Source organism: Anomalospiza imberbis, chromosome 3 (assembly GCF_031753505.1).
Source record: "Anomalospiza imberbis isolate Cuckoo-Finch-1a 21T00152 chromosome 3, ASM3175350v1, whole genome shotgun sequence".
Taxonomy (NCBI): Eukaryota; Metazoa; Chordata; class Aves; order Passeriformes; family Viduidae; genus Anomalospiza; species Anomalospiza imberbis.
The window spans coordinates 83005796-83030771 of NC_089683.1; the positions used below are offsets into that span (position 1 = coordinate 83005796).

Below are 24976 nucleotides of genomic sequence, written 5' to 3' on the forward strand. Positions count from 1 at the left end.
CTCCTTCTGCCTTGCATCCTGGTTTTCTTCCATTGTGTAACAGTTTCTCCAGCATTGCCTCTGGAGGCTACAGGGCATCAGCAACCTACCAGTTGGACTCTTGGATTTGGGCCCAGAGCTTCCAGAAGCATCTAGGTACCTAAAATTCGTTGAAATGAATGGGACGTAGGCACCAGAATCCTTGTGTGGAGCTCAGCCCAAGTTCCTGGCTTGGTGCGAAGAGGGTGGTGTGATGGGCAGGACCAAGGGGGCTGGACTCTTGGGTTCCTTCCCAGCCTGATGCTGAGCAGTGTTGTGATGGTCCCAACCCTGCTTCTCTCTTGCCAGGAGCCAAGTCCCATGAGCTGGGTACTGTACAGGCATGAGTAGATGCAATTCTGGTGGAATTTACAATCCAAGGGGAAAGTAATGCTGTGAGCCTGCCCTTTCTGGTAATGGCCTTGGTGTTTGCAGTTGGATCTGTGTGCATGTAACTTGCTGTCAGTGATGGCTCAGCCAGACCTTGCCATCCTGGATGACTTTGGAAAAAAAAACTTCAGCTCTGACAATGCTCATCACTTCATGAGGGATCTTGATACCATTGCCTCTTTTGTGATGTCCTTTGGGGTCTAGGAGGAAAATCTTTGGCAGTGGTGTAATTTCTTTGTTATCCATGGAGATGAATATGTCATGTGTCAGTCATCTGTCCACAGTGGAAAGGAGCATGCAGGATGTTTCCTGGATGTCTGGGAGGCAACTCACTTAGGGTAATACTGACCACTGAGTTCATGGCTGCATCATTCCTGCTCTTGCAAAGGTAAAGAATCTGGCTTCTATTTAGGATGCACTCAAGTAGCTCAACAGTCACTGCCTCAGCAGAGGGCAGAGCGGAGGAAAGAAGATGACTACCTGAGGACATTTTGTATTCAGTAACATCTTGTGGACTGCAGGAGTGAGGTGAGAACGTGAGCCATCTGGATGTTTCTGCATGAGGAACCCAAAGGAGTTGCTTCCCTTTTATATTCACCACTGGCTTTTGTTTTGGGTGGATCTATGGGCTCTTTCGCTTGTGGCTGTGCAAGGTGATGAAGACAGCAAGCCTCTCTTCAGGAGACCTGCTCTGCCTGTTTGTGACCTGGGAAATGTTTACAAGTCATCAAATTGGAAAAATTGAAACCCTCAGGTAAGTGCTTCTCCCCTGGCCTGAGCTGGATGTGAAATCTCAGCATGAAGGGACCCAGGTCTCCTGTATGGATGAGTCAGCATGTTCCTGCCAGTCACAACACATCAAACCCTCATCAGCACATCAAACCCAACACATCAAATTCCATCCCACCAATGGCGCGCTGGGCTGGCTACTCCTGGTGCCCCTCTCTTTTCCTTCCTCTAAGGGCTCAGAAGAAGTAGGGTATCTGCAGAGCGAGGTGACCTGGTAGCCACCTACTTCATGAGACAGTCACTGGATGGCATATTTCAGATGGGACAGATCATAGAATTTGTGTGGATGCAGCAGAGCCAAGGTATCTGCCTCAAACAACTGCAGCAAGACCCTGCCCAAGCCAGCTCTGACAGGGGTTACCTGAGGCCCTGGAAGCAGTCCAGCTCTTCTTTATTCTCCAGGGTGGATGTAACTGGGCTGTCATCTCTTGTGACAAATGTGATCATAGTTTGGTGGTGGAAGTGAGCTCAGGCTGGTTGGAGAGGCTGTACATGATTGAGAACCCTGCCTTTGGAGAGGCTGGGAGATGGGAGAGCAGTTGGCCCTCACCCTACCCAGAGTTCGCACCTGGCTTGCCTGTGCCGTGGCCCAAGGTGAGGCAGGGACACATGGAGGGAGGCCAGGTTTTCAGGCTGGCACTCTGATCTCGTCATACAGCCTTTCACCATGTGCATGAGAACTTTCCCTGAAAGGCTTCTGGTCACGTCCACGTTTGCTTGCTGGCTAATTAAAATGCTATCTTCAGGCAGCCAGCTGATGCTTTCCTCGTGCCTGCTGCATTTATTCTGTGTGATTCAGAGAGCAGAGGCACCGTGAAAGGCAGAAAAGGGTGCCCTGGGCAGACACAACAGAATATCCCACTAGCAATGGAATAAAGAGTGCTTTTGGTTGAAGCCCTGTCTGTCTCTCCTTTTTGGCATCTGCTAGCTGGTTTAACCCCTTGTTGCTGATGTTTTGCACTGCTCATCAGGTCTGTAAGTCAGCCAGGCTCTGCCTGGGCTCCACCACCACCTACAGTGTCTGTGTTAGAAATGCCTATAAATCTCCTGTCTTTCAGCATGGTCCCACAAAGAACTTTGGAAGCCCAAAGGAAATTCATTTCATAGGACATGTCCTCCACTGTCGGCCCATGGGACCTTTGGTAGTGAGAGACGGGTATTTTTATAGTAGTTCATGTGGTAAGTGAGCAGGCAGTCTCTCTGTGCTTGGGATGGCTGAAATTCAAGGCTAATCCAGATCATCCAGCACAAGGTCTGCACCGTGCTTGCTCCCAGCTCCCCATTTGGGGCCAGGCCAGTGTGGCCCCAGTGGCACTGTGCCACCCCACGAGCAGCTGCTGGCCCTTGCTGTGCCCCACAGCACCTGACACCCTGCACGATGGGGTGGGTGAGCTGCTGGTCATCCCAGAGCAACCAGGCACTTGTGCCTGGACCTCCAGCCAAGTACCCCATATCTTGTAAGAGGTGGCGAGTTGTGGATAAGAGCAGGGAGGCGATATCCCCTGCACAGCAGGGAAGGAGGGTGCGAAAGGAATGCATAGAGTGCCTGACCACAGCTTTGAGGAAGACTTGCCCTTTTGTGTGGGGAGGTGGAAGGACCCCAGGGGATTTGCATCATGAAGGGAAGAAGGGTCAGGTTCCCCTTCAAATGTAGAGGTTTGCTGGCTGCCTACCTCAGGATACTATCTCCAGAGGTGCAACTCACTGTCTGTGTGAGGTGATTACAGACATATAAAGGGAAGCAGGCTTGCTGGGCAAGTGCCCCCTGTTTACCTGCCCAAGGCTGGCTTCCCAAGGCCAAAAAAGCCTTTCCATAAAGATTTCTTTACACTTGCTGTCTTCATACATCCAAGTGAGCAATGCTGCCCATCCACAACTGAGAGACGTCAGGAAATATCTGCAATTCTGGACTATACCTGTACATTGTAACATGGGGCTAATCTTGCTGGTTCGTACTCTATAATTTTACCTCTCTTTTTCAGATGCCCCAAACACTTCTTTGGGAATGAAAAAAAAAAGCCCCATCTCTCTCTAGCCTGCATGTTCCCAAGCATCACTTTAGGCATCGGGGCTGCCCACTACAGCTAGCTGCCATAGGGTTCTCTGTGTGTTTAGCACCCACATGCCTCTGCTGCCCAGCCCACCACATTGCCCATCTCCTGGCCAAGCCTGATGCATGCAGCAGGGGGAAAGCATCTTGCAAGCTGGATGCCAGCACAGGAGGGCTTTACTTCGAGGTTTGCTTTGACCCCTCCTTTGTCAGCTATTCTGAGAGTTGTTGGTGTGCTCCATGCTTGGAGAGTGTTGCATGGTGGGACCCAGGCTAGGGAGGGTATCTGGCTCTGCTCAGCCCCCTGCCAGGACTGGTGATGAGTATTCCTATTCCTGCTGAACATTCCCCAGGGAGGGTCATGTAATCCCAAGGTCAGGATGCCTTGCTCCCAACCTATGTGGTAGTTCTGAGGTGGAAAGCCTTGGCCCCAGATGGCATTATCTCTGAATCTTGGTCATATGACTGTGGTGAAGGAAAGGTATGATTGATGCAAGCCCTTGAGCCCTTGCAACCCTTTCCAGTGGGAGCATTATCTAAGGAGAGATAAAAAGGGGGAGAGGCAGCACAAGATGAGCAAAATGATCAGCTTATGCAAGTAATTCAGTTCCATCACCTCTTCAGAGATTTTTAAGGCCAGAGCACTTCACCTTCATTTGCCCATAACTCCTTCCTGAGCCATGGTGTACACTTTGGAAAGGTGTCCAAACTGCCATCTCACTGCCTGGCCTTCCTGTCCTTCTCACCTACAGAGAATCTGCTGGTACTGCATCCACCCTGTGCCACAAACATATGGATACCAGGGAGTATATTCTTCTATCATTGGTCTCTTCTCCAGAAGCAAGACTCCCACTCCCACCAGCATCTCTCCCTGCCCTTCCTTCTGTCCTCAGTTCTGACAGCATGAGAGCAGAAGCAAAAGCCCCAATAGAGATTTATTCATTCCTCTCAAAGAAACTCCTCACCTGGTTACTCAGACACCTGTGCAGATACTAACTCCTGGAAATGCAACTTCCTGTTCATCATCTCTACTTTTTTTCTTCACCGCTCCAATTTGTCCATTCTCCCTCCAAGTCCCCTTCCTTATGTTGAAAAGCTTGCTGGAAGGCTCAAATCTTCTTTTTTGCACTGCAAGGACCTCACATCTGGGAGAAGCAGCCTGAAGACTCCTGAGCAGATTGTTTGTTCCAAGGTGTTGCTCCTGGGGATAAGAAGCTAACTCCTACTTACTTTGATTTATCTCACTACGAGTAGTGTGGTGAATGGGGGTCAATGGCACAGGATAGGATTGTTTCCAGTCTTCATAGGCATAATAAATTATGAGTCATTGGATCATCCTGAGTTATTCAATGACTAATCTGACGCTGGTCTTGAGGCTGAGGGCAAATTTTTTGTTGCAGTATTGGCTACCCAGAGCTCTGTGTTGTGGATGTGCAGTGTAAACCTAGTTGATACACAGCACCTGGGAGAACTGGCTGAGCTGCCGGATGAGGTGCTGATGAGTCAGGGAGTGGAACTGCCCTCTGCACCAGTGCCCCACTGGGGTGGCTGGATGTACAGTGCAAGTGGTTGTGACTTTTGTGAGTCACTTTGTGGGACTGAGTGTGATCCACACCCTTGCTGAATTGTTGGGACCAGTCATGGACTCAGAGACATCCCAGGAGGAACCATTTATGGGTTTAGATTGTCTTGTGGTGAACCAAGTGCTGCTGTCCTGAACAGCCTAACCTGTTGCACTGCCTGGACTCTGTCCTTATCTTTATCTTCTCTTTTCTCTAACTTAATTTCACCCTTAAGTTTGCAAATGTGTCAGCAGGTGTGTGTTGTTATTGGGCATGAAATGAGTACACAGAAGTTTGGTAAGTTTAAAAGAGAAAAAGACTTAGTTTTATTTAGACATCTGGTATTTATAGAATTCTAAAGGTGCCTGTGGGTTGGAGGATGGAATTACTACTTCTCTAACTCTACTGGTCTAAAGATTAATTAATCATTTCTCTTCACCCGCAGAGAAATATGTAAACTATTTTATTTATACATGAAATTGTGTGGGAACTCTGACTCTTAAATATGTAAACATTATCAGAAGGCTAAAAAAGTTTTATGAGAACTTTAAAACTTTTAAAAGAACTATAAAAAAAGACATAACACTTAAAAATCAGGGCAACAGGTGTGTTCCCTTTCTCTCTAATGTAGACCCTCATATGCTTGTGGAGTCTGATTATGTCTCCTCTGGAGTATTTTCTTGGCCAGTGACGTAAAATGGATTTTAAATCCCATGGTGTCAGCTCACCGAGCTCTGCCATCTATCATTCCTCTTTCTTATATCCCAACACCTTTTATATACAAAAAAAAATACTCCTTTCCCTTCAACAGTTGTCTACTGCTGAACATACTCATAGGTGAATCACTCCAAAAACATAGAAGAGGCAGCTGCTCTGAACATATCCCCTTATGTCTCTCTCTAGAAGCATCTCTCCATGGTTGCTCTTTCTCAACCTCTTCTGGCAGTTCTGCTTTCCAGGGTGTCCCCTCCCACTGCAAAGCAGCTTTGCCCCAGATGCATTAGCTTATCTTTTCCCAAGTTAAATCTCATTTTGTTTCCTGCTCATTTCTAATCTCTCTAAATCCTTTTGGAGGATTTCTCAGTTTGCTCTGGAATTTGCAATCACTTCTGCTGGAGGTGCCAGCTCAGGGAGTTCATGGGAGAACCTTCTCCTTGGTGCTGCTGAGTCAGGAGGCTTCCAGTGCTGGGGTGGTGGTGGTGGTGCCCACGGAGTGGATGCAGTGCGGTCCTGCACGTAGCTATGCTCAGTCATCTGGTGAGCCGCGTTTCTGCCTCGCCATCAGATAGGGATTGCCTAGCACAGCTGAAGGAACCGTGGGAGTCAGCAAGTCCTGGTTTGTAGAAGAGAGCAGAGGTGTGGGAAGAGAGGGAGTTGAGTTCAGTTCCCAACTGGATCACTAATACCTCACTTTCCCTCCCTTGCCTTGATTCCTCCATGCATAAGACAAATCCCATCCTCCCTTTTTGGATCCTTGACAGACACAAAGAATTTACTAATTCTTATTTTATTTCCAGTTAGTAAAGGGCTTCCCATCTTGCTGAAATGGTTAGAGTTCTCTGTATACCTTCTCCCAAAGCAGGTAAGTCATTGGCCTCTCACCACACAGTCCCAGTGGCAGTCCACATCTCCCTGCTCCTCTCCACCATTAGAGAGAGAACCTCAACAGGTATTTGGGTACCAACAGCATCTCCTTCCATCTGGTATAAATACCAGGAAGGAGACAGGAGCAAACAAGATGGGGGGAGGGGGAACAACAAGGCACAGCTCAGGAGGGGCTTTGTTGGCTGGGAGAGGCAGGGCATAGTGCAAAGGCAGTGAGAATGGAAGGTGAGAGATGCCCTGTGAGCTGAGGTGGGAGGATGAGGAGGAGTAGGCTGGCTGTGTCTCAGGAGTGGGGTGGGGCAGGACTGAGATTATCTAACAGCTCCAGGTGCAGGGAACCCTCCCAGTTATGAAATCTCCTGCACTCCCATGGGCACATTTCTCACTGGTTTGAATTGTTTTGAGTGCTGGGAAACTCATCATGAGGGTTTGCAGAAGGGCCTGAGCTTCCATCTTCCCCAGCACCTGATGCACTTTCCCTGGGCAGCCCCTTGGCATCCCCCTGCTACAGAGAGCCCTGCTCCACACAGGGGGATCGTGAGATCCTGTGGCTATTGACTATGCAGATGAAGAGGCACCTGTCAGAGTCCAAGATGGCCAACGCTGAGAATCTTGTGCTACTTACACCAGCACAAAACCAGTGTGGTGTGAAAAACTACCTCCTTTTAGCCAAACCAAAAAGATTTTGGTCTTTCATTCTCCTGAAGATATGAAATCCAATATGACCCAAGTATACAAAAAAGCTCAGAAGGCAAATGTGCCCAGATTGCATTAGTTTTCAAAGTGCTGTGAGGTTCAGCTGGGCAAGTGGTTTGGCAGCAATGACTTTCCTTCCTAGCCTTGAATCCTGCCAGTGAGTCCCCTCAGGCATGCTTCAGACTCTGCTCTTCAGGCTCTTGCCATATTCCTTTACATCCAGGTTTCACCCTATTTTTAATGCACTCCCCATCTTCTCATGTTGTCAATCTCAAACCTTTCCTAAACCCCCAGGAAAGCTGTATATACATCCTTGTCTTGTTTCTCACTCAGTTTTAAGTCACTTGAGCTCTATTTGCCTCTTGGGCTGTAAATACACACAAACCCCAGACATCCTATCAGGGGTATCCACAGCAACTGCTAAATATTTTTTCCAGAGGAGACCTTCAAGAAATGTTGGTAAAGAGGTGAAGTTCTAGCTGTTCTGTGCCAGGGTATTCACCTTCTGCCTATCTGGGGCACATTTCAGAGGGCTGTTACACTGCTTCACACCAAAGTATCATTACATCCCCTTCAGGTACCCCAGACATCCCAGTACCATGAGCCAAACCCATTAGCTCCTCATCTCCAGTGTCCTGGGATCACTCAGAACCGACCAGAGTGCTGGCACCCTGCAGCTTCCTCACTGGAGGCTCTGCTCCAAGCAGCAAGTTTTCACTTTTTCTTTAATCACATCACCAAGTTTTAATGCCCAACAAGAACTTTGACCCTTATCCAGGGATTAGTTGTTATCCTTAAGAGCTTTCTGCGGCAAGCCTTATAAAAGAACTCCAGCTTTGGAGAATGTAGGCAAATCATGTCCATTGGGTTAATTTTCTTTATTAGCTGACTACCTCGTTTTTCTATCCACAGCTCTCAGATGTTGTCTCCTTGCTACAGGAGAAGGGCTGTTCCCATCAGTTCACAGGAAGTTCACTGCTGGGATACTTGCTAGCACCAAGCCACTCTTAGCAAGAAGGGGAGATCTTGGCTTTGGTGAAATTAAGGAAAAAATGCTATGTTCCCTTATCAGGCTGTTTTGCACCCCACCCCAGCACAATTCGGCAGTGATGGAGGGCTGCCAGACAGATCCTGTAAAGAGGCAAAATGTTTTAAATACAGGCTGTAGAGGCAGCTGAGGGTAAGCACAAGTAGCAAAATCCATTTGGCTGATTAGCAAGTTTCTTCATGAAAAGAAATGTGGGCATCTGTGTGTCTTTCCTTGTATCTCTACCATAGCCTATTTTAAGTATAATTCTGTTTACTGAGCAGGATAGCAGTAAGGCATAAAGGGGAAATTCTGTTCGGGTTCTTGGCTGTTATTTTTCATGTGTGTGCAAGGTACACAGATGCAGGAAAACCAGGAGCACAGTGTGTTTTGCTCTAAATAATTAGAGGCAGGATTCACAGGTATATTCTGGCTGCTTTCAGCCTTTCCCGTGACAGAAAGCAGCTGCACACCCAGCATTAGCCAATCTGCTAATAGGCTGTGTCACAAGACACAGCATCACCGTGTCTCACAAAGCAACTGCATTGTCCACCCTAAGCTTATTGTGTGAAATATCACGGGAACACCACCAAATCGTGTTCCACAGACCGTTCCAGACTAAACATCCATGGCCCAGCTCCCTGATCTAGACTAAGGGTCCTTGAGGGAGGAGAGAAGGCACCTTGCTTTTGCTGAGCTGAGAGCACAAGAGGTCTGTGCGCCTGATCTGCATCTCCACGCAGACCTGCCTGTGTGAACAGATGTTAATGCTTCCAGGGACTCCTCATTTTCTCCTTCAGATTGATAAGTGTGTGAACATGCTAGTGACAAAAATCTTTTCTGTGGATACCTGTGAACTAGATCCTTGGCTCTTTCAGTCCAAGCAGCCTGGAGGACACCAGGAAACAGTGGATCCTTTGAGTCTGGGGTGCTGGCTAGCACTGGATGACAGATCTCTAACTCAGTGAGGGTGAGAGGGTGTGAGTAAAGATGGAAGGCAGTGTAAGGATGGGAAGCCTGCTTGGAGGATACTACAGAGAATGAAAGGAGTTTTGGATAGGATCTTGTAGCCAAGACAAGCAAAGCTGTAGCATCTCTGCAAGATTCTTTTTGCTAAGCCCTTTGTGTAAAAGAAATTCACTAAAATTATGGTGTTCTGCATTACAGGTGATTCCGTACCTTGATACTCTGCCAGAGCTGGGAGTCTTGGGTTGTCTTCCCAGTTCTATCCCTTGTTTCCTAATTAGTGTGGTGTCAATCACTTCCCTGGTCTGTGCCTCAGTTTCCTCAGCTATTAGTGGTGATAACAGTACAGCAATGATAACAGTATTCAGCTGCCCTGAGGCCTGATCTGTAAGTGAATTAACAGTGAGGCGTTAAAGAAGAATTAATTGGTGGCCTCTCTTGAGTACTCAGAGATTCCTCGATAGCAGGCAGTGAGTGGCGAGCAGAAGTTTTGTGTGCTGTGCAATGCTTACATGGCAGCCTGTCCCTGGGCCTTTGCTCCTCGCTGCCTGACTCCAAAGCAAAGTCACGCTTTGATTAGGACTTGGGCTCATCAGTCAAGTAATGTTAATTCCAGGTGTGCAGCAGGCTGTGTGGGCAGGGTGGATCAGTTTCCCAGCTGCAACTCATCTTCCCTTAAAGCAATATGTAATGAGATAATCCAGGGCTAACATTCCCTGGGAGACCTCTGCATGTTGCCTGTGATGACAAAGAAAAAGGAAAAAATTAGGAGAACCAGAGTGAAGTGGGATGTTGCTTGTAACACAATCGTGCTGTAGTGTTTTAACCATAAACTGGTAAAAACTAGGAAGCACAGCTCTTTAGGAGAGAAGCCTGGAGAGTGGGAAGCAGCACATAAAATCTGCTGGGACGGTAAGATCAAAAACTGGAAAGAAATGTCTGCTGAAAAGTGAATTTGGCCTCCAGCTCCAGAGTATGAATTGTAAGTCTGGGGAATGACAACAGCTTATTAGGTTTCAGTTTTTTTCAGTCTCTGAACTCTTGCCCCTCTTTCAGGACAGTTTCAGAGCTTTTCAGTGAAGTTGGGCATGTAGATCTTTGCAGAACACCTGGCAAAGTGTCCTACTCCATTGATTCTTCTGGATCACTAAGTAGTCGTGAAATCTGTGGAGGTCTCTGGAACACAAGCAGTAGATCACACTTGATGGATCATTTCTTGTCTCTACACTTCAATTTCTTTTCCTGTGAAACAAGGATGTTAAAAACCAGTGTCCTCCTAAACAGAAGCTTGGTGCCTAGAGCCTGGCAGGGACTATGGGGCAGGAGCCAGGGACAGGGACAGAGCAGGGGGTGCACATGTAGGTCTGAGAGAGTCCCCAGAAGACCAAGGCTCTTCACAGGTAGGGAATGGTGCCTCAAGTGCAGCTGAATGCAGGTGTTGGGAAGAAGGCTGGTGCTCAGCGCTGGAGTCTGCTCTGCACTCATTTACACAAACTGCACTGAGTGTTAACTGACCCCGAAGCGGTCACTCCGGAGCTCTGGGGTCCCCCAGCTCATGGGGGCTGTCCTATGTCTCAGGCCAGGATGCTGTGCCTGTAACCCGGTCCTCTCCACTCACAGCAGGTCCTCGAGGCAGCCAGGACCCTCTCCCCATGGGTTCTGCCTGCAGAGATGGAGCCTCTCTCCCCTGAGAATGGAGCAATGTGGCAATGCTCTCAGACCTTGGCTTGTAACAGCAGTAACCTCCGAGCTGCTGACTGTTGCTCAGCAATAAACACCACTCGTGCTATTAATAAACACTATCTGTCAGCCTTGGTATTTTTAATGCCGGGACACTCTGCCCTGGCATGCGGAGCCACTCGGAGACTGAAGGCCGGATTCAGAGACGAACCCAAACTGCTGCGAGGCTCTTCATTGTGCAGCCCTGCAGCCCATGCCTCTGCTCTCCTTGGTGACAGGATCCAAGTTCTGCCCCACAAGGGATTTCCCCTCCTGCCCTTTGCAATCCCAGAGCACTGGCACTCACAGAAGGCTTTACCCACTGTCATAGGCTGGGATAGATGTAACAGGATCTCTGGACCCGTGTGAGTCAGTGAAAATACTTCAGCTTTTTTCCCGTGATGATATGCCAGTACATTCAGCTGAATCAGCAAGGGAATGCTGTCTACTCACACTGTGTCTTTGGACTCACAGTCCTGCTATAGGAGGTTTCACGCACCAGACCTTGAGAAGTGCTGCCCAATGCACAGAGGTTGTCAAGAGATCGACTGATGGTCTTGGTGCCTCTGAATGATGCACGTGGACACTGCCTGCCACATGAGACCTCTCCAACAGTAGACTGGAACAAAAATAGGAAGGAAAAGGAAAAGGAAGCGTTTATGGGGGCTAATCATGTTGTACTGAAGCTCCTGGCGGCTTCCAGGTGGTGCGTTCTCTGCTGGGGTTAGTCTGTACCCAGCTTGCGCTGGAGGGCATTGCTGTGAGCCGGCGGGGGGGCTGCATGGCTGACAGTCCGATGCAGCAGGAAAGAGCTGCTTTCACCTTCAGCCTCGGTGTTTGGCCCTAACAGCGGAGCTGGGGTGGTGGGTGTGTGGCAGAGATCAGGGGCAGGGAGGGGCGCAGGTGATACCAGAGGGGAGCAGGGCGGCCCCGGCGCTGCTGCTGCTGCTGGTGTGGACCGCTGGATCTGAGTCTGGCTGGGGCTGCACCCCAGGACTGCTTCGCCCTTTGCCACCGCTAGAGCAGCCGTGGAGGGTTTTGGAGGGGCGGTGGGACAGGAATAGCCGAACAAACAGTGAGCTGGCCGAGCAAACAGCGGTCAACGTGAAACAATCGGGTCCCGTTCTGCTAAAGCTCAGCAAACACTGCGTAAGACCTGCTGCTGGCAGTGGTGCTTGTCCTAGTCATCAGGTAGAGTATCAGAGGGCAGATACAGAACAACCTGGGGAGGCGGGAGAAGTTGTGCAAGAGAAAGATCTGGCCAGCATGACTCAACATTCATTAGCAGCGGCACACCAGCGAGAAGTCCATTAAACCTGAAAGGAAGAAGCTCAAGTACCTTATTTCTTCCCTTTGTTGTAAATAATCTCTTTTATCACACGCACATCTCAGTGTCTGCAGAGAAGGCAGCAGGGAGAGCAGCACTGTGTATTATAGTCCCCTCCCAGCTCTGCCTGGACCCATGTCTCCTGCCCCACGGCCCTTACCAGCCCCAGACTGACGGGTTTTTGGTGTGATCCAAAAAACATTTCTCACCCACTGCCGTGGACTCTGCCTTCTTTAGGCCATCCACCCTGATGTCTGCAACCTCTTACAAAGGCTGAAGTAGCCGAAGGAGGGCACTGCCCTTGCACTGTGAACCATCCTGCACTGGGCTGACAGTGCCCATAGCACAAGTTTAGAGATGCCTTCAGCTTTTAGGTTCAAGCTGGGCTCTCTGAACACCATCCACCTGCACCTTGTCCTTGCCTGCTGGCTGGTTTCTTGGACAGGCAGTTAAAGAAAGCATTGAATGGGGGAAGGAGGAGACTTCTATGTGTCTAGGTATAAATATCCCGACCTGGGGGATGTGTGCAGAGTGGTGACATGAGCAGAAACTATGTCTGCAGTACACCTGACAGTGGTGTGCCTTGCTGGTACATCACTGGCAAAATGGCTTCGTTTTTCTGCTCCTATTAAAGGCAACAAAACGTAGGTTTACAATGAAGCGCTTAGTATACAGCTGTAGGACTGGCCATGGAGCAAAACTCCCTTAAGTCACTTCTCCATTAGTATTTTACAGGGAGATAGCTAAGCCCAGCCATCCCTTGCGTATGTTTGCATGACATTCCAGCGGGGGGATTGCATTTTGATAAACACACCCTGATGAGCTTGGGTTTTAATCTGAGTTTTAACCTAGTTTTCTGTCTCATAGCATGGATCCCAGTAGCGGCATGTCACTGAGATGTCTGGACTGCACACCCCTCTTAGACCAAGCTTGCTGCTGCCCATACTCTCCCATTAGTCTCCATCTAGTTTAAAGATAAAGGGATGTCTTCTCAAGCCATTCCCATTATTTTGGACTGCTCTTTTGTCACTTTATGTCACTGTCAAACTCTTATTGCATCCTCTACTCCAAATCCACCCCAAGTGTTCCCCTTCTGCCCTGCTGTTCCTAATATGTCTGAGCTTTTGGGCTGGCTGGTCTGGACTAAGGTGGGCAGCCCTCTTGCGGTTTTGAAGAAAAGACTTCACTGCAAAGGCAGAGGCTTTGGAAGGTGTGCTGTGTGCTGCAGTGGGGACGGGCCATCCCAGCCCTCTGAGCTAAGAGTGGCTTTGCTGTTCTAGACTGTTATCTGCTGCAAAGGAGACAGAGAAGACCCTCCAAAAGGCTTGCAGTGGGCACTGTGAGAGTGGGAAAGGGGCACAGGGAGAAAGGATGGGGCAGGATGAACTCTCAGAAATACCATCTTAGGCCCACTGTCTTTTATCTGATTCAGATTAAGCATCTTTCTGCTTTTCTCTTTCTGCTGTTGACACACAGAAGAGTGATACCCCCACAGGGAAGGGTTCAGATGTGCTCCAAATGATGTCAGTTTTGATTTATTATTGTTTAATATCATGTTGCTTACTGTTGCCATTTCATGGAGTTAGCTCAGTTTGGGAAAGACTGCTATTCTTTGGACAGGACAGATGGTCTGAAAATTAACTTTTTCCCTTGCCTAACTAAATATCCAAGGCAGGCTGTTCTGTCATCAGAGCTTTGCTTAGGCAAGATCTTTCCTTGGCAGAAGTGGTGGGGGAGAAAGGGGGGATAAGGGAGCAAGCGAGAGGGGGATGTGTGTGCTCTACCACAGTTGAGGTTTCTCAGTTTGTCTCCTTGTTTCCCCTCCACAGAACCTCCTTCCACTCTTGCCAGTTTCCCAGTGGTTTAATTCAGAGTTACATCTGGGATGGGGCCAGTGCCAGACATTGCAGGGAAAAGGGGCAGGAAATGCAGCTGCAGGTAATTACAAAACAACCTGCTCAGATATGTCATTTTGTCCCTGTCAGTCAGTGCTGGCTTGTATTTTGGAGGAAGAGGGTTTAGATCTCTTACATTTCTATTCTATCTCATGTAGCTCTGGATGTTCTTTTTTATCCATTGAAACATCTGATCCTGTCGTGCTTCCTGCAAAACTCTTGGCCTTCCTGATGACAATGATTTCCATCTGTGCTCTCACTCAGATAATTTCCAGGCTCCTTTTGGTAAGCATGTGGATTCACAGGGATCTGGGCTCCCGTTTTGTGAATGAGCTCAAGGGAAGACTGCTTGAGCTCTTGCTGCCTCTCAAGCTCCACAAAGCTCAGCTCCCTGTCCTGCAGTCTGTCTGGTCGGTGTAGATGGATCTCCATCAGGGTAGCTTTGTTCTCTTGCACTTCTTGCCAGGGTGACAAGCCAAACTGGTGAACTGTTCAGAGCAGGGAGAAGAAGACTTCAGGCAGAAAGAGAGGAAGGCTTCCAGAACCACACGCTCAAAGCTAGCCCTAGTTTCCACCTTAGCCAGAACCCCACCTGACACATACTTTACTTCTCCAGTGTCCACCAGGAAGAGAAAGAATGCTGCATTTGTTGGCACTACCACTTTTAGTATGCAGCTCTCAAGCACATAGACTTATCTCAAAATACTTGCTTATTTTGTTTGGCATGAATTCTAGTGGGACATAACTGTGGGTTTCCGAATATTTAAGGCCAATGTGTTATTTATAAGCAATGTCAGAAACATCCTGAGTATGTGGATTTTAGTGAGAAGAGTCTGGGTTTGGTATGTCCACACACCTCAGGTTTGCAATGTTGCTTGTGGTGATTGCATTTGAGGTTAGCAGTGTCTGTAGTGGTGCTAGACTCATGACATTCTAGTCTCAATATCTTCAATCTACTGGCAAACAGAAATGAAATTATCAGGCAGGCAGTGAAGGATCAAGTGAGACCCTGCTTTTGAATCCCTTGCAGTGCCCCTGTTTAAACTCCCAGCAGCCATCACACCCCTGCTCCCTACTCTCCTTTGGCCCTCAGCAATTTCATCTGAGAGATGAGAGCCCTCACCATTTTCATCTGAGATGGTGATCACAATCCTTGGCATAACACCTCAACCTGGAACTATATCCCCAGGGAGGAGCAAGACACAGAGAATTGAGCCTGCTCCTCTGTGTACTCCTCTGTCCACCCATCCCTCATGGTGTTTAAACAAGGCTCATCTTCATGGTGGCTGCCCCAGCATCCATCTTCAGCAGCCTTTCCTCCAGGATACACAATCCCTGCAGCACAACTGCCTAACAATTAGCCAAGAGCCAGAGCAGCTCCTGTGGCCCATGTTTTCCTTCTGCGGGAGCAATTAGGCTGCTCGAGACTGTCTTCAGTAGGTTGATGTTATCTCTGCCCTGACGCAGGTGAGCAGCCCTAAGCCCTTGTGGTAACTATGCCAGGGTCACTGAATCACAGAATATGCTGAGTTGGAAGGGACCCACAAGGATCATCAAGTCCAACTCCTGGCCCTGCACAGGAGTATTAAATTTCTCTAGTCTGCCTGTGTTCCTCTACTTGCAAGATAGGCTGAGCTTCAGAAGTCTTCCAGCTATCTCCAGCCAGCAGGCAAAGATTTTCCCTTAGCAGCACCATAGATCAAGAAAACCTTTCTGCTTTGTGCTAGAGTCAAGCCTGCAAGGTTTTTTGGAGATGTATCCTGCACTGCCTGCAAAAGCCACACTTTTCCTGGTATGTTGAGAGTAGGGAGCCACTCAGGCTGGTTCTGTAGGGGAGACCCTTAGCTTTCCAACCAAACCACAAAAGGTCTGATGTTTTGCTGCCTGCTAATTGAGACAAGATAAGTTTGCATTAGGGATGCCTGCTCCTGCTGACACTGTCATATCCAGAGGGTCTGCTCTGCTCGGGTGTTAAGTGCTCTGCTAGGAGCACTTCCAGCCACTCTGTGTCACAGCCCAAGGAGAAACGATCTCTACCCTGGAAAGCTTTTACCTAATTAGACAAGACAGATAGGCAGGGAGACAGAAAGAAGGAAGTGGCAAAAGCCTTGCCCAGGGCCACGTGTTGGGTGAGTCGTGGCAGCAGGACATGCACCCAGGTCTCATGATATTTGCACTGTGGATACACATTATATCCACCACAGGGATCAGGCACAGCACGGTACCGGAGTCATCCCAGGGTCCACCTTCCAGCCCACCCTTCCACTGCACCCACGGTCTGCATGAGAGTACTTCCCTCTCCTGGCAAAAACCCCAGCTTGGCAGGGAAAGCCTGGCTTGGCTAGGAGCATGGGTGGAAGGACAAGGAGGTAAGCCCTGGCCAGCCAGCAGCCCTCAAGAGCAGATGGAGGGTTTGGACATTGTCTGCAATGGGTGGTGACATCTGGGCAGATGAAGGGTATGTGGCACTGGAGCCCGGGGCTTGAAGGTGTTGTGGCTGATGCTGGTGATAAACACACAGCCAGACGAGTGATGTGATGAGCCTTTGCCATATACTGGTGGTGGGTCCCCTTCTCAGAGCAATCACTGCACTGATCACTGAGCCTGGGGTTGCCTCTCTGACGCTGTGGTGTCTAATGCTGCATCAGTCACCAGAGAGAGAAGACCAGAGTCAGACTCCACACGTCGCTGGTTCCGTTGGACTCTGTCCCCAGCTAATATGGAATTTGTCATGGGTCAAAGAGGCCAGATTGGCACCAAAACTGTTCCTTTGATACCTGCCTTGCCTTGAATGGCTCCAAAGTAAAATTAACTAGACTACCAATGTTCTCTGTGTGCTGTGGGACACATTCTCGTAGGTCAGCCCCAGCCCCGTCCTGATCTCACACTGGCCAAGGCTCTAACCCATATCACCCAGTTTTGCTGCAGAGTTGGGATGTTTGAGTGACAGGACATGGAAAGAGACTGGTCTGGGCTAGGGCTCTTCTTGATGAGATGTTTTATTCTTCTATTCATGGTTATTTGGGGTACATCAAGATCTTTAGTTTAACATTCTGGAGGAACAGTTTATATCTTACAGGAGCTGCAAGTCCTTTAAACAGCAAGTCAAGGTCTCGCTAAGGAGGAGAAGGGCAGGAATGAGAGAAAATGACCCTGAACTGTGAGGCACCGAATGGAAAATAGATGCTTATTTCAACTGTTTCAGCAAAGTTTCTTCTAGGTACCAAAAATCACTTGGGTGCTTGCTGCTGCCCAGATCCCAGAGAATGGGAAAGGAGGTAAGTTAGGAATGATGTGTTTCCAGCAGGCTGGGAGGATCATGGCTACTGGGCTTCAGAAGCAGCCTGATTTGCAAGCCATTTCACTTGCTCACACATCATTGCCCACAGGAATCCTAGTGTGTCTGTTTGCCCTGTTCAGCAATTTCTGACTTTTGGGATCACCCAGCATTTGGCTCACAGGCTTTGTTCATTGAGGAAAGTCAGCTGGGGCAAGAAACAAGGGATTTCACCTTTCTCCCTGATTAGATGAACCAGTCCAATGCAATAAAGCAGCTTAGCTTAAGGCAACAGAAGCTATTATTGCTGGGCTCCTCTGCTCTGCTTGAACTCTCTTATCCACACCAAAAATGTCAGAGGAAAAATAATTTTCCTTCTGTGCCTGGCGTCTCCCTGGCGCTGGCTGAGTGGCAGGTGCATATCTGAGATAACTCTGTGTGCATCTATCTGATCACCTTCTCTCCCTACTTCAGGCAGTCTCATTTGAGGTGGGGTGGGAGTTGGCCTCATAAGAGAGCAAGAACACCTGGCCAGGTGTGACTCTCAGCCCTCTTTATGGAAAACCTCCTTGTTTGGCAACCTTCTTCACTGTCAGGGACAGTGCTCATCTTGCCTGCTGAAGGCACCGTGCAAAAGTCTCCACCTGTCCCTTAGGAAACAGCAAGGGTTCATAAGTGTTGATGAGAACTCCTCTAAGTTCTTTTGTGTTTCTTCATCCTTCTTCTCCACTAGGCCTGCACCAGAGCAGAGGGGATGCCTGGGGAAGGCAGGTAACACACTCGACTTTTGGGATAATCCTGTGACTTTTTTTTTGAGCCTGATCTTGATGAGTACTGCTGGGTTGGGAGGGGGTTTGCAGACTGGCATAAATATTCCATGGATTATTCTCTTCTGCTTATGAATATCCATGATGCAGTCTCACTCCCCCTTATTTCAGCAAAAAATGTGTAACATTCAAAGAAAAAGAGACACACACACACAGATGCATTCATGTACATTTGTTCATACACACCTGTGCAATGCACAGAACTGATTCCTGTACCCATCCCCAAACACAAATGGAGCTTGAGGGCAGGATGTATTCACTCCTGTCCAAAACACAGATTGTCCCTTCATTCACAGCTGGTCTCAGTTGATTTCCTAATTACCCAGATGTGAATAAGCATGGCTCTGCTACTCAGACAGGTTTCTCTGTAGTAACTCACTGTGAGTTTTTACATTCAGGTGCTGCTATCACCCATTCGTGTATAAATAAAGACAACTAAGGGCCTGTGTTTAGAAAGAAATATATTTCCAGTGAAAATGCCTCTAATCCATCTTGCTGGTTAGAAAGTCCTCAGTGTCCATTTGGCACAGCAGGAGTTATGGTCCAGTAGCTGCTTCCAGCTAAATAGCCTAAGAAGTTGTCCCAAGCTCTCTGAAAGGGATGTGGGCACTTCCATAGCGCTTCAAACAATGCTTTTGCTACTGGCTATAAAGTGTCCCTGCAGGAGATGTTGGCATATGTCACAGCAGCTGCAACGTGATGTTTAGGAGAACAGAACAGCAGAGCTTGAGAGACAGGATACAGAGGGCAGAGTCTGAGCCAGGAAAGGGTACTGGTGGAGGTAAATACACACCAACACACACGCCTGTGGACACAATAGAAACTTCAATTATGGCAGCTCTCTCTTTCTTCTAACAGATACAAGACTCACACTGCACCCTGGGAGAAGACCAGAATGGACTGGTTTGGCTTCAAGGTGAGTCTCTGTAGAGAATTAGGTAGGAACATGAGCTGTTATTCTTATGACAGACCTCTGGCTAAAATTAAAGATCTCATCCCTTTCCTTGAAGAGATTGCATGAGCTTGAAGAGCAAAACTGCAGCAATGAGCAACAGTTTGTTGCCAAATGGGTAGAGCTCCTCTGGGCTGCCAGGAGAGCTGTCTGGTGGGCTAGATAACTGTCTGCAGGAGCAAAAAAACATCACAAGCCTTCCCATCTTCTGTCGCAAGCATGAGGGCACTTCAAAGCTGCTTCCTCTGTCTGTGATACCTGGTGAGCAAAATAAAACACTTGCACTACATTCATGCTTCTGCCTGTGGGAGAGGAATGAGGAAAGGAGTCCCATAAGGCAGATGTTAGTCAGACTGCCTCAGGTGCTACCAGGAGGTCTTCAGATACCACCACCATAGTTTGTGTAAGGAAGGGATCAACTCCAAGTTTGCCTTACTGTGGGATGGGGGTCATGGCTGCTGGCGTGGAGTCTGACATTTGGGGAAGAGTCATCAAAGCCTCAGAAGTGGGAGAAATGTCTGGTCCTGTAAAAATGACACATGGATAGGGAGGAAAAAGGAGAGCCTCTTTTTGTGAAATGGTGTCAGGACAATGCTTATTTTTTCACTTTAAGCAGGTAGCACATTATCCTGGGATGGACAATGATGGTATAATTTCTGAAGCTGCTTGTCCCTGTGTTCCTGCAGACACAAATATTCTCCCCAATGGTTTTACAACACAGAGAGGAAAGTGACTTCATGGCATTCCTTTTCTGACTGTTTCTCTGACATGTGCTTTCTAAACATAGATCTAAAAATCAGAAAGCACTGGGAGAATTACGGGTTTCTACACCCTATTGTGCTTTATAATAATTATAATTATTGTAAATACGGACTAGACACTGTAATTTTCTGCTCTCCATTGGGCCTTTCTTTTTCATTTTGTTCTTCTTTTTATGACTGTTTTCTAAGAAAGTTTTCATATGTCACCTTATAGATGGGAAATGGCAGAGTCAGCTCTTAAAATAAAAGGAGAGGAGTGGCTTGGGGGGAATGGAGAAAATGATGAGAAGGGAGTGAGGACAGGGAAATGTCATATAGTCTGGTGAGGGCACCAGTGGAAACAGTCAGGAGACATAGTGCTGTACCTAACCTATTGCCAGCTTGCTGTGTGATTATAGGCTCCATCTTCATACATATTTTTGGTTGTGGAAGCCTTCTCTTATCTCTTATCTCATTGCCTGGCTCAGCAACTATTTGGTCATAAGTTTAGAGGTGCTGAGCACTTCTCACATGCAATGTCTGGTTTAAGTTACTGTAAGAAGGTATGGTAAAGATATTTGAATAGGTGGAGTTTTTGCAGCATTGTTCAAGTACAGTCAGGAAAACCTGTTTCACATTTTGGATAGAGCAGTACACTATGGTACAGGCTCTGATTCTGTGCCCTGTGAGTCTCCAGGGCAGAGAGGTGGCTTAGATGTGTCTTCTTGCACAGGCAACTTGATCCTCTTTCTGTGGACATTAAGGCATGGCATAGATACATGGAGGCTGAGGATCAAGTATATCCAGTATTTGTCCCAGCAGGAAATCAGTATGTGGGCAGGGTATGGACTTAGATGTGTAAAGCAGAAAATGCTCCTACACCTCAGAGAACAGACACAAGTAATGACATCTACAGTTAGGTGAGCAGTGAGGAAAGGAAAGATGCAGCAGGCAATATCAGGAGAAACAAAATATCCAGACCCTGGAGTCAGGAAAGAGAGTTTACACTGAATTCAGACTGAGCTTAAAAAACAATTAGAAAGAAAATGGAAAAACGTAGAATAAGGTGGATAAGACCTGGGGGATATAGTGCAATGAACAGTAGGAAAACAGCAAAAATATCTATGTAATGTAGAGAATAGGAAAGAGGAAGGCAGGCAAAGGAGAAATCACCTGGAAAGAGAATCAGTGTTTTGAAGTAATGAGCTGAGTTGAAACATCACCATCAAAAACACAGCAAGAAATTCAGATTGAACTGCAATAATTTATTCAACTTCTGCCCAAAGAGGAGCAAAGTAGTTTTGAGAAGTCTCTCACTGAGAACTTGGACTTCTTCCTCTCCTCAAGAGTCTTCACTGGAGACTTCCAAAGAAAAATAAAGAGCAGAAAAAGGCACTCTGCTCCATGACCAGAGGAACTTTGCTTTTACATAATTGTAAAGAAAGTAAATGAGTCTTTCTGGGTGACTTCCTACCAAGAGTGTAAGGTTTAGAGTGTAGAGTAAGGGTGTGAGAGATGTGGGTATTACTCTGCTGATTAAAAGGGAAGATTGCAGCCAGCACAATCAGGATTTTGGCTTCTAATTCAAGGCTGGAGAAGTAATTGACTGTAGCCTGAAAGTGGGTTAGTAGAGTTTAATTTCTGTCTTTTCCACTGTCCTGCAGTAACCTACTGAATCACTCTCTTAGTACAGCAACTCCAATCAGTTGCTTCACAGAGAGTTTCCTTGATGCTGAATTTGCTGTTTGCAAATGCCCAGAAATCCGCTGCTGAAAGGAGGAACGTTATCCCTTTGCTGTATGGGTTAGGAAGTTCTTACAAGAAGGTCTGTGTATTTGCCTCTGGCTGTCCATAAATACAGTGCTACTGCAGGCAATGCAATAGGCTGAGCACAGCCCTATGCATTAAGTGGAACATTTGCCATAGTATTTGGAAATAAGTCAAATCATCTGCTATCTGCATTTCTTACAAATACCACAGATTCCTTACATTTGTGCCTCCACCATTCCAAGCTGTTGCTTTGACTTGCTAATAGGTCTCTGTTGTAAAATAACTCATAAATAACTCATGTGTGTGTTTTTGGTTTTTGGTTTTTTGTTTTTTTTTTTTGTTTTTTTTTTTTTTTTTTTTTTTTGGAATGGAACTAACACTCAGATGTTACTTTGTGCCCAGAGAGACAGCAAGGACATGGAGTCTGCTGGATTCCAGGAGGAAAGGTCTGCAGGGCTCCTGGAGGGAAAACTACCACACAGGTATTTATGAAAAGAAGGTCATCTGGTTCAATTCAATTTGTATTACAAACTACATGCTTATCTGGTGTCAATTGGCAGTTTCATTGAATTAATTGGAGCAATGCTGATTTATAGGTACTGAGGGTTTAGACAATTCTACATAAACAGCTCTAATGAGGCCCCTTTCAAGGCACCAAGAGTCTGTATCAAGAGATAAATCTTGAAGAGCTGTAGGTCCTTTCCAATTGTCTTCCAAACTCTGCTCTTCCTCGTCACTGTAAAGAAGGTATGGAGCTTTCCTGATCCAGGTTCAGCCAAATCACTTTCCATTGCTCTCAGCTTTACTGATGCAACTCCTCCAGCCTGTGCTGAGTCACTGATCACAATTAAAAAACAGCAGCAATCATAAAGAGATGGGTATTCCCACAAGCAGCAACATCAGGTGAGAGATGGTGTGTGGAGCTAGGGTTATGAGCCAAATGCTGGTTTGACCCATGGAGAAATACACATCAATGGAGTGGGATCACTGAGCCTTGCACTCTCAACTTGGCATTGGCTGTCTTTCCAAGAGATAGGTGTTCACCCCAAGACAAGATGTTACCTTGTTCAGCAATCACCAGGGTTTGCAGAAGAGAGGAGGACTGAAAGAAAAGTTATGGCTAGTACTGAGCAGGTGTTAAGAAGAAAGCTGGATGAAAAGTGCCTGAGGATCCCTGTGGGCATGCAGAGGTAAGGATTTAGCTCCTCAGACATCCTCCTCCAAAGCCATTCTTTGTGGGCTCGCATCACCTTTGCTGCAGTCCGGTCTGTGTTGTAGCAGCAACACTCAGCAGCTGTCTCCCCAGTAGCGTGTGGATGATGGTGGATATGTTACCCACCACACAAGACTGCCAGAGGGCTGTATGGCATCTGCTGCACCTGCCTGGACCCTGGGTATTGGTGTTGCTGAGAGCACTCAAAAAGAGGAGAGCATGAGGATCTCAAGAATAGGCAGCTGGCAGTTTAATTTCAGTAGGGATAGGTGTGAGGTAATGCAACATGAAAAATCAGTTTAAGCTACTTATGTAACATGACAGGCCCTAAATTATTTATTTCTTACTCAGGAAAACATCAAGGTCCTTTTCAGGCTCCTTAAGCAGTAGCGATCACAATAGCTAGCATTGAAAATGCTGTATTATGATACCTTCCTATGAATCGAAATTATGTCTACATTTGAAACTATGTTCTCAGATTTTGTCACACTTCTGAAGGCTATATCAGAAATAGAAGATGTCTAAAGATAGTTGATACAAATTATTAGAAAAGGATTTCACAAAGGAAAGTTTAGGACTATTAATTTAGTGAAAGAGATGTGACATGGGAATGAAAAGAATATTGGCAGGGAGAAGGCGCATAAGATTCAGGCATTTACTCTTTATTAAAATACCAGAATGAGAAAGAAAAAGATCATGACTTAAAATACTGTACCTGAAATACTAATAAAGGAACACACTGCATTACACAGTATGTAACCTGTGGAATTTGCTGTGTGAAAGCACGACTGGGGCCAAGAGCTTGGGAAGACATTACTCTCACATTTTCCATACAGAAGCAATAAAAATATCATCCACCCCTACACCAGCTGGGCTAAAAACCTACATGGGATATAAATCTTCATCTTGTATGACAATAATTGCTGCGAGCTAGACGAGGCAGCCTATTGCATAACTGTCCACTACGAGGGTTTTACTACCTCCCATGAAGTATGTGGTGCTGGTTGCTGGCAGAGATGTGCTGCTGGCAGGGATGCTGCCACTTTCCCTTGCCATCCCTCCTGTTTCCATCCTGTTTCCTTCCAGTCTTTCCTCTGGAGCAGGTGCTTTAGTTGTGCTGGTGACCTCTGCATCAATGGGACAGACTACCTTCTTTGGTGCTTGCAGCAGTAAGGGTCGTATTTGGCGTGTGTGGCGTTATTCTGGTCAGTTGGCTGAAATGAGACATGACTCTGGCCTTGGGAGATGGGAAAGCTGGGAGTCATTCCTCTGGCTCCCTGCAGGGGCAAGCTCCATGGGTAGGAGTCAGCTGCAGGGAAGATGCCCATCTGCTGCTGACATCGGCATTCCCTTGAGACAGAAAGTTCTAGGGTGAATCACTGCTGCTGTGAGCAGCCACCAGCAGAAAGCATGAAACAGTTCCCTTAGGCAGCCAGCACCCAGACTGTGAATTGGTCTGGAGAGAAGGGCTGGAAGTCTGGCTTTGGCCCAAAATTTGGTACAGAGCTAGTGCAGAGAACCAAAGGTCCTGATGTTTGAAGCTGCTGCCCGACCTGGAGTTAGGGGCAATAAATTTGTGGGCAGTCATCTCTGGAAAGGCCGATTCAAAATGTGAGTGCAGCAGGAAAGTGGTGCTGTCTCCTTGCCAAAAGATGCTTTATTACTCTTCATCTGCAGTATGATCAGGTGCCAGTGAAGAATGGGACTCTGCTGCTCAAGGCAATGTTCATAGAGAATCGCAGATACAAACCTAACAGATGTGGCTATTTCAATGTCTAGAAGTGAAGAGGATCCAAGGGAACACCAAGGCTGTGGGTTGTCCTAAATTTGTCCCATGATTTTCTTTTTAGCCCTTGCCTGCTGGTTTTCAGGGCAAGACCCTCAACTTTTCCATGTGAAGAGTAATTGTAAAAGGTATTCGCAAATGAAATAATTTTTTTTTCTTACAATATATAGTCTATAGTATAGATCCTCATAGTGTTTCCAATTTTGGGATTTTAGGGTTTACATTTTGTATTTCATTTACATCCTGGAATTTCAAAGCATCTGTTAAAAATCCTAATTCATGTCTTTTTTGTGTTTTACAGAGATTGCTGCCTGTTTTAGGACAAAGTTTTAGTGCATGATATGACAAGAGATTTGAAGCCTTCCAT

General features: G+C 47.1%; 1 long non-coding RNA gene across 1 annotated transcript; it reads left to right on the forward strand.

Moving 5' to 3' along the window:
- Positions 1-11755: 11755 nt before the first annotated feature.
- Positions 11756-22513, forward strand: LOC137471263 (uncharacterized). The gene is made up of 3 exons (XR_010997491.1): positions 11756-12157; positions 19007-19064; positions 22411-22513. It is a non-coding gene; the product is annotated as an uncharacterized lncRNA (long non-coding RNA).
- Positions 22514-24976: the final 2463 nt, after the last annotated feature.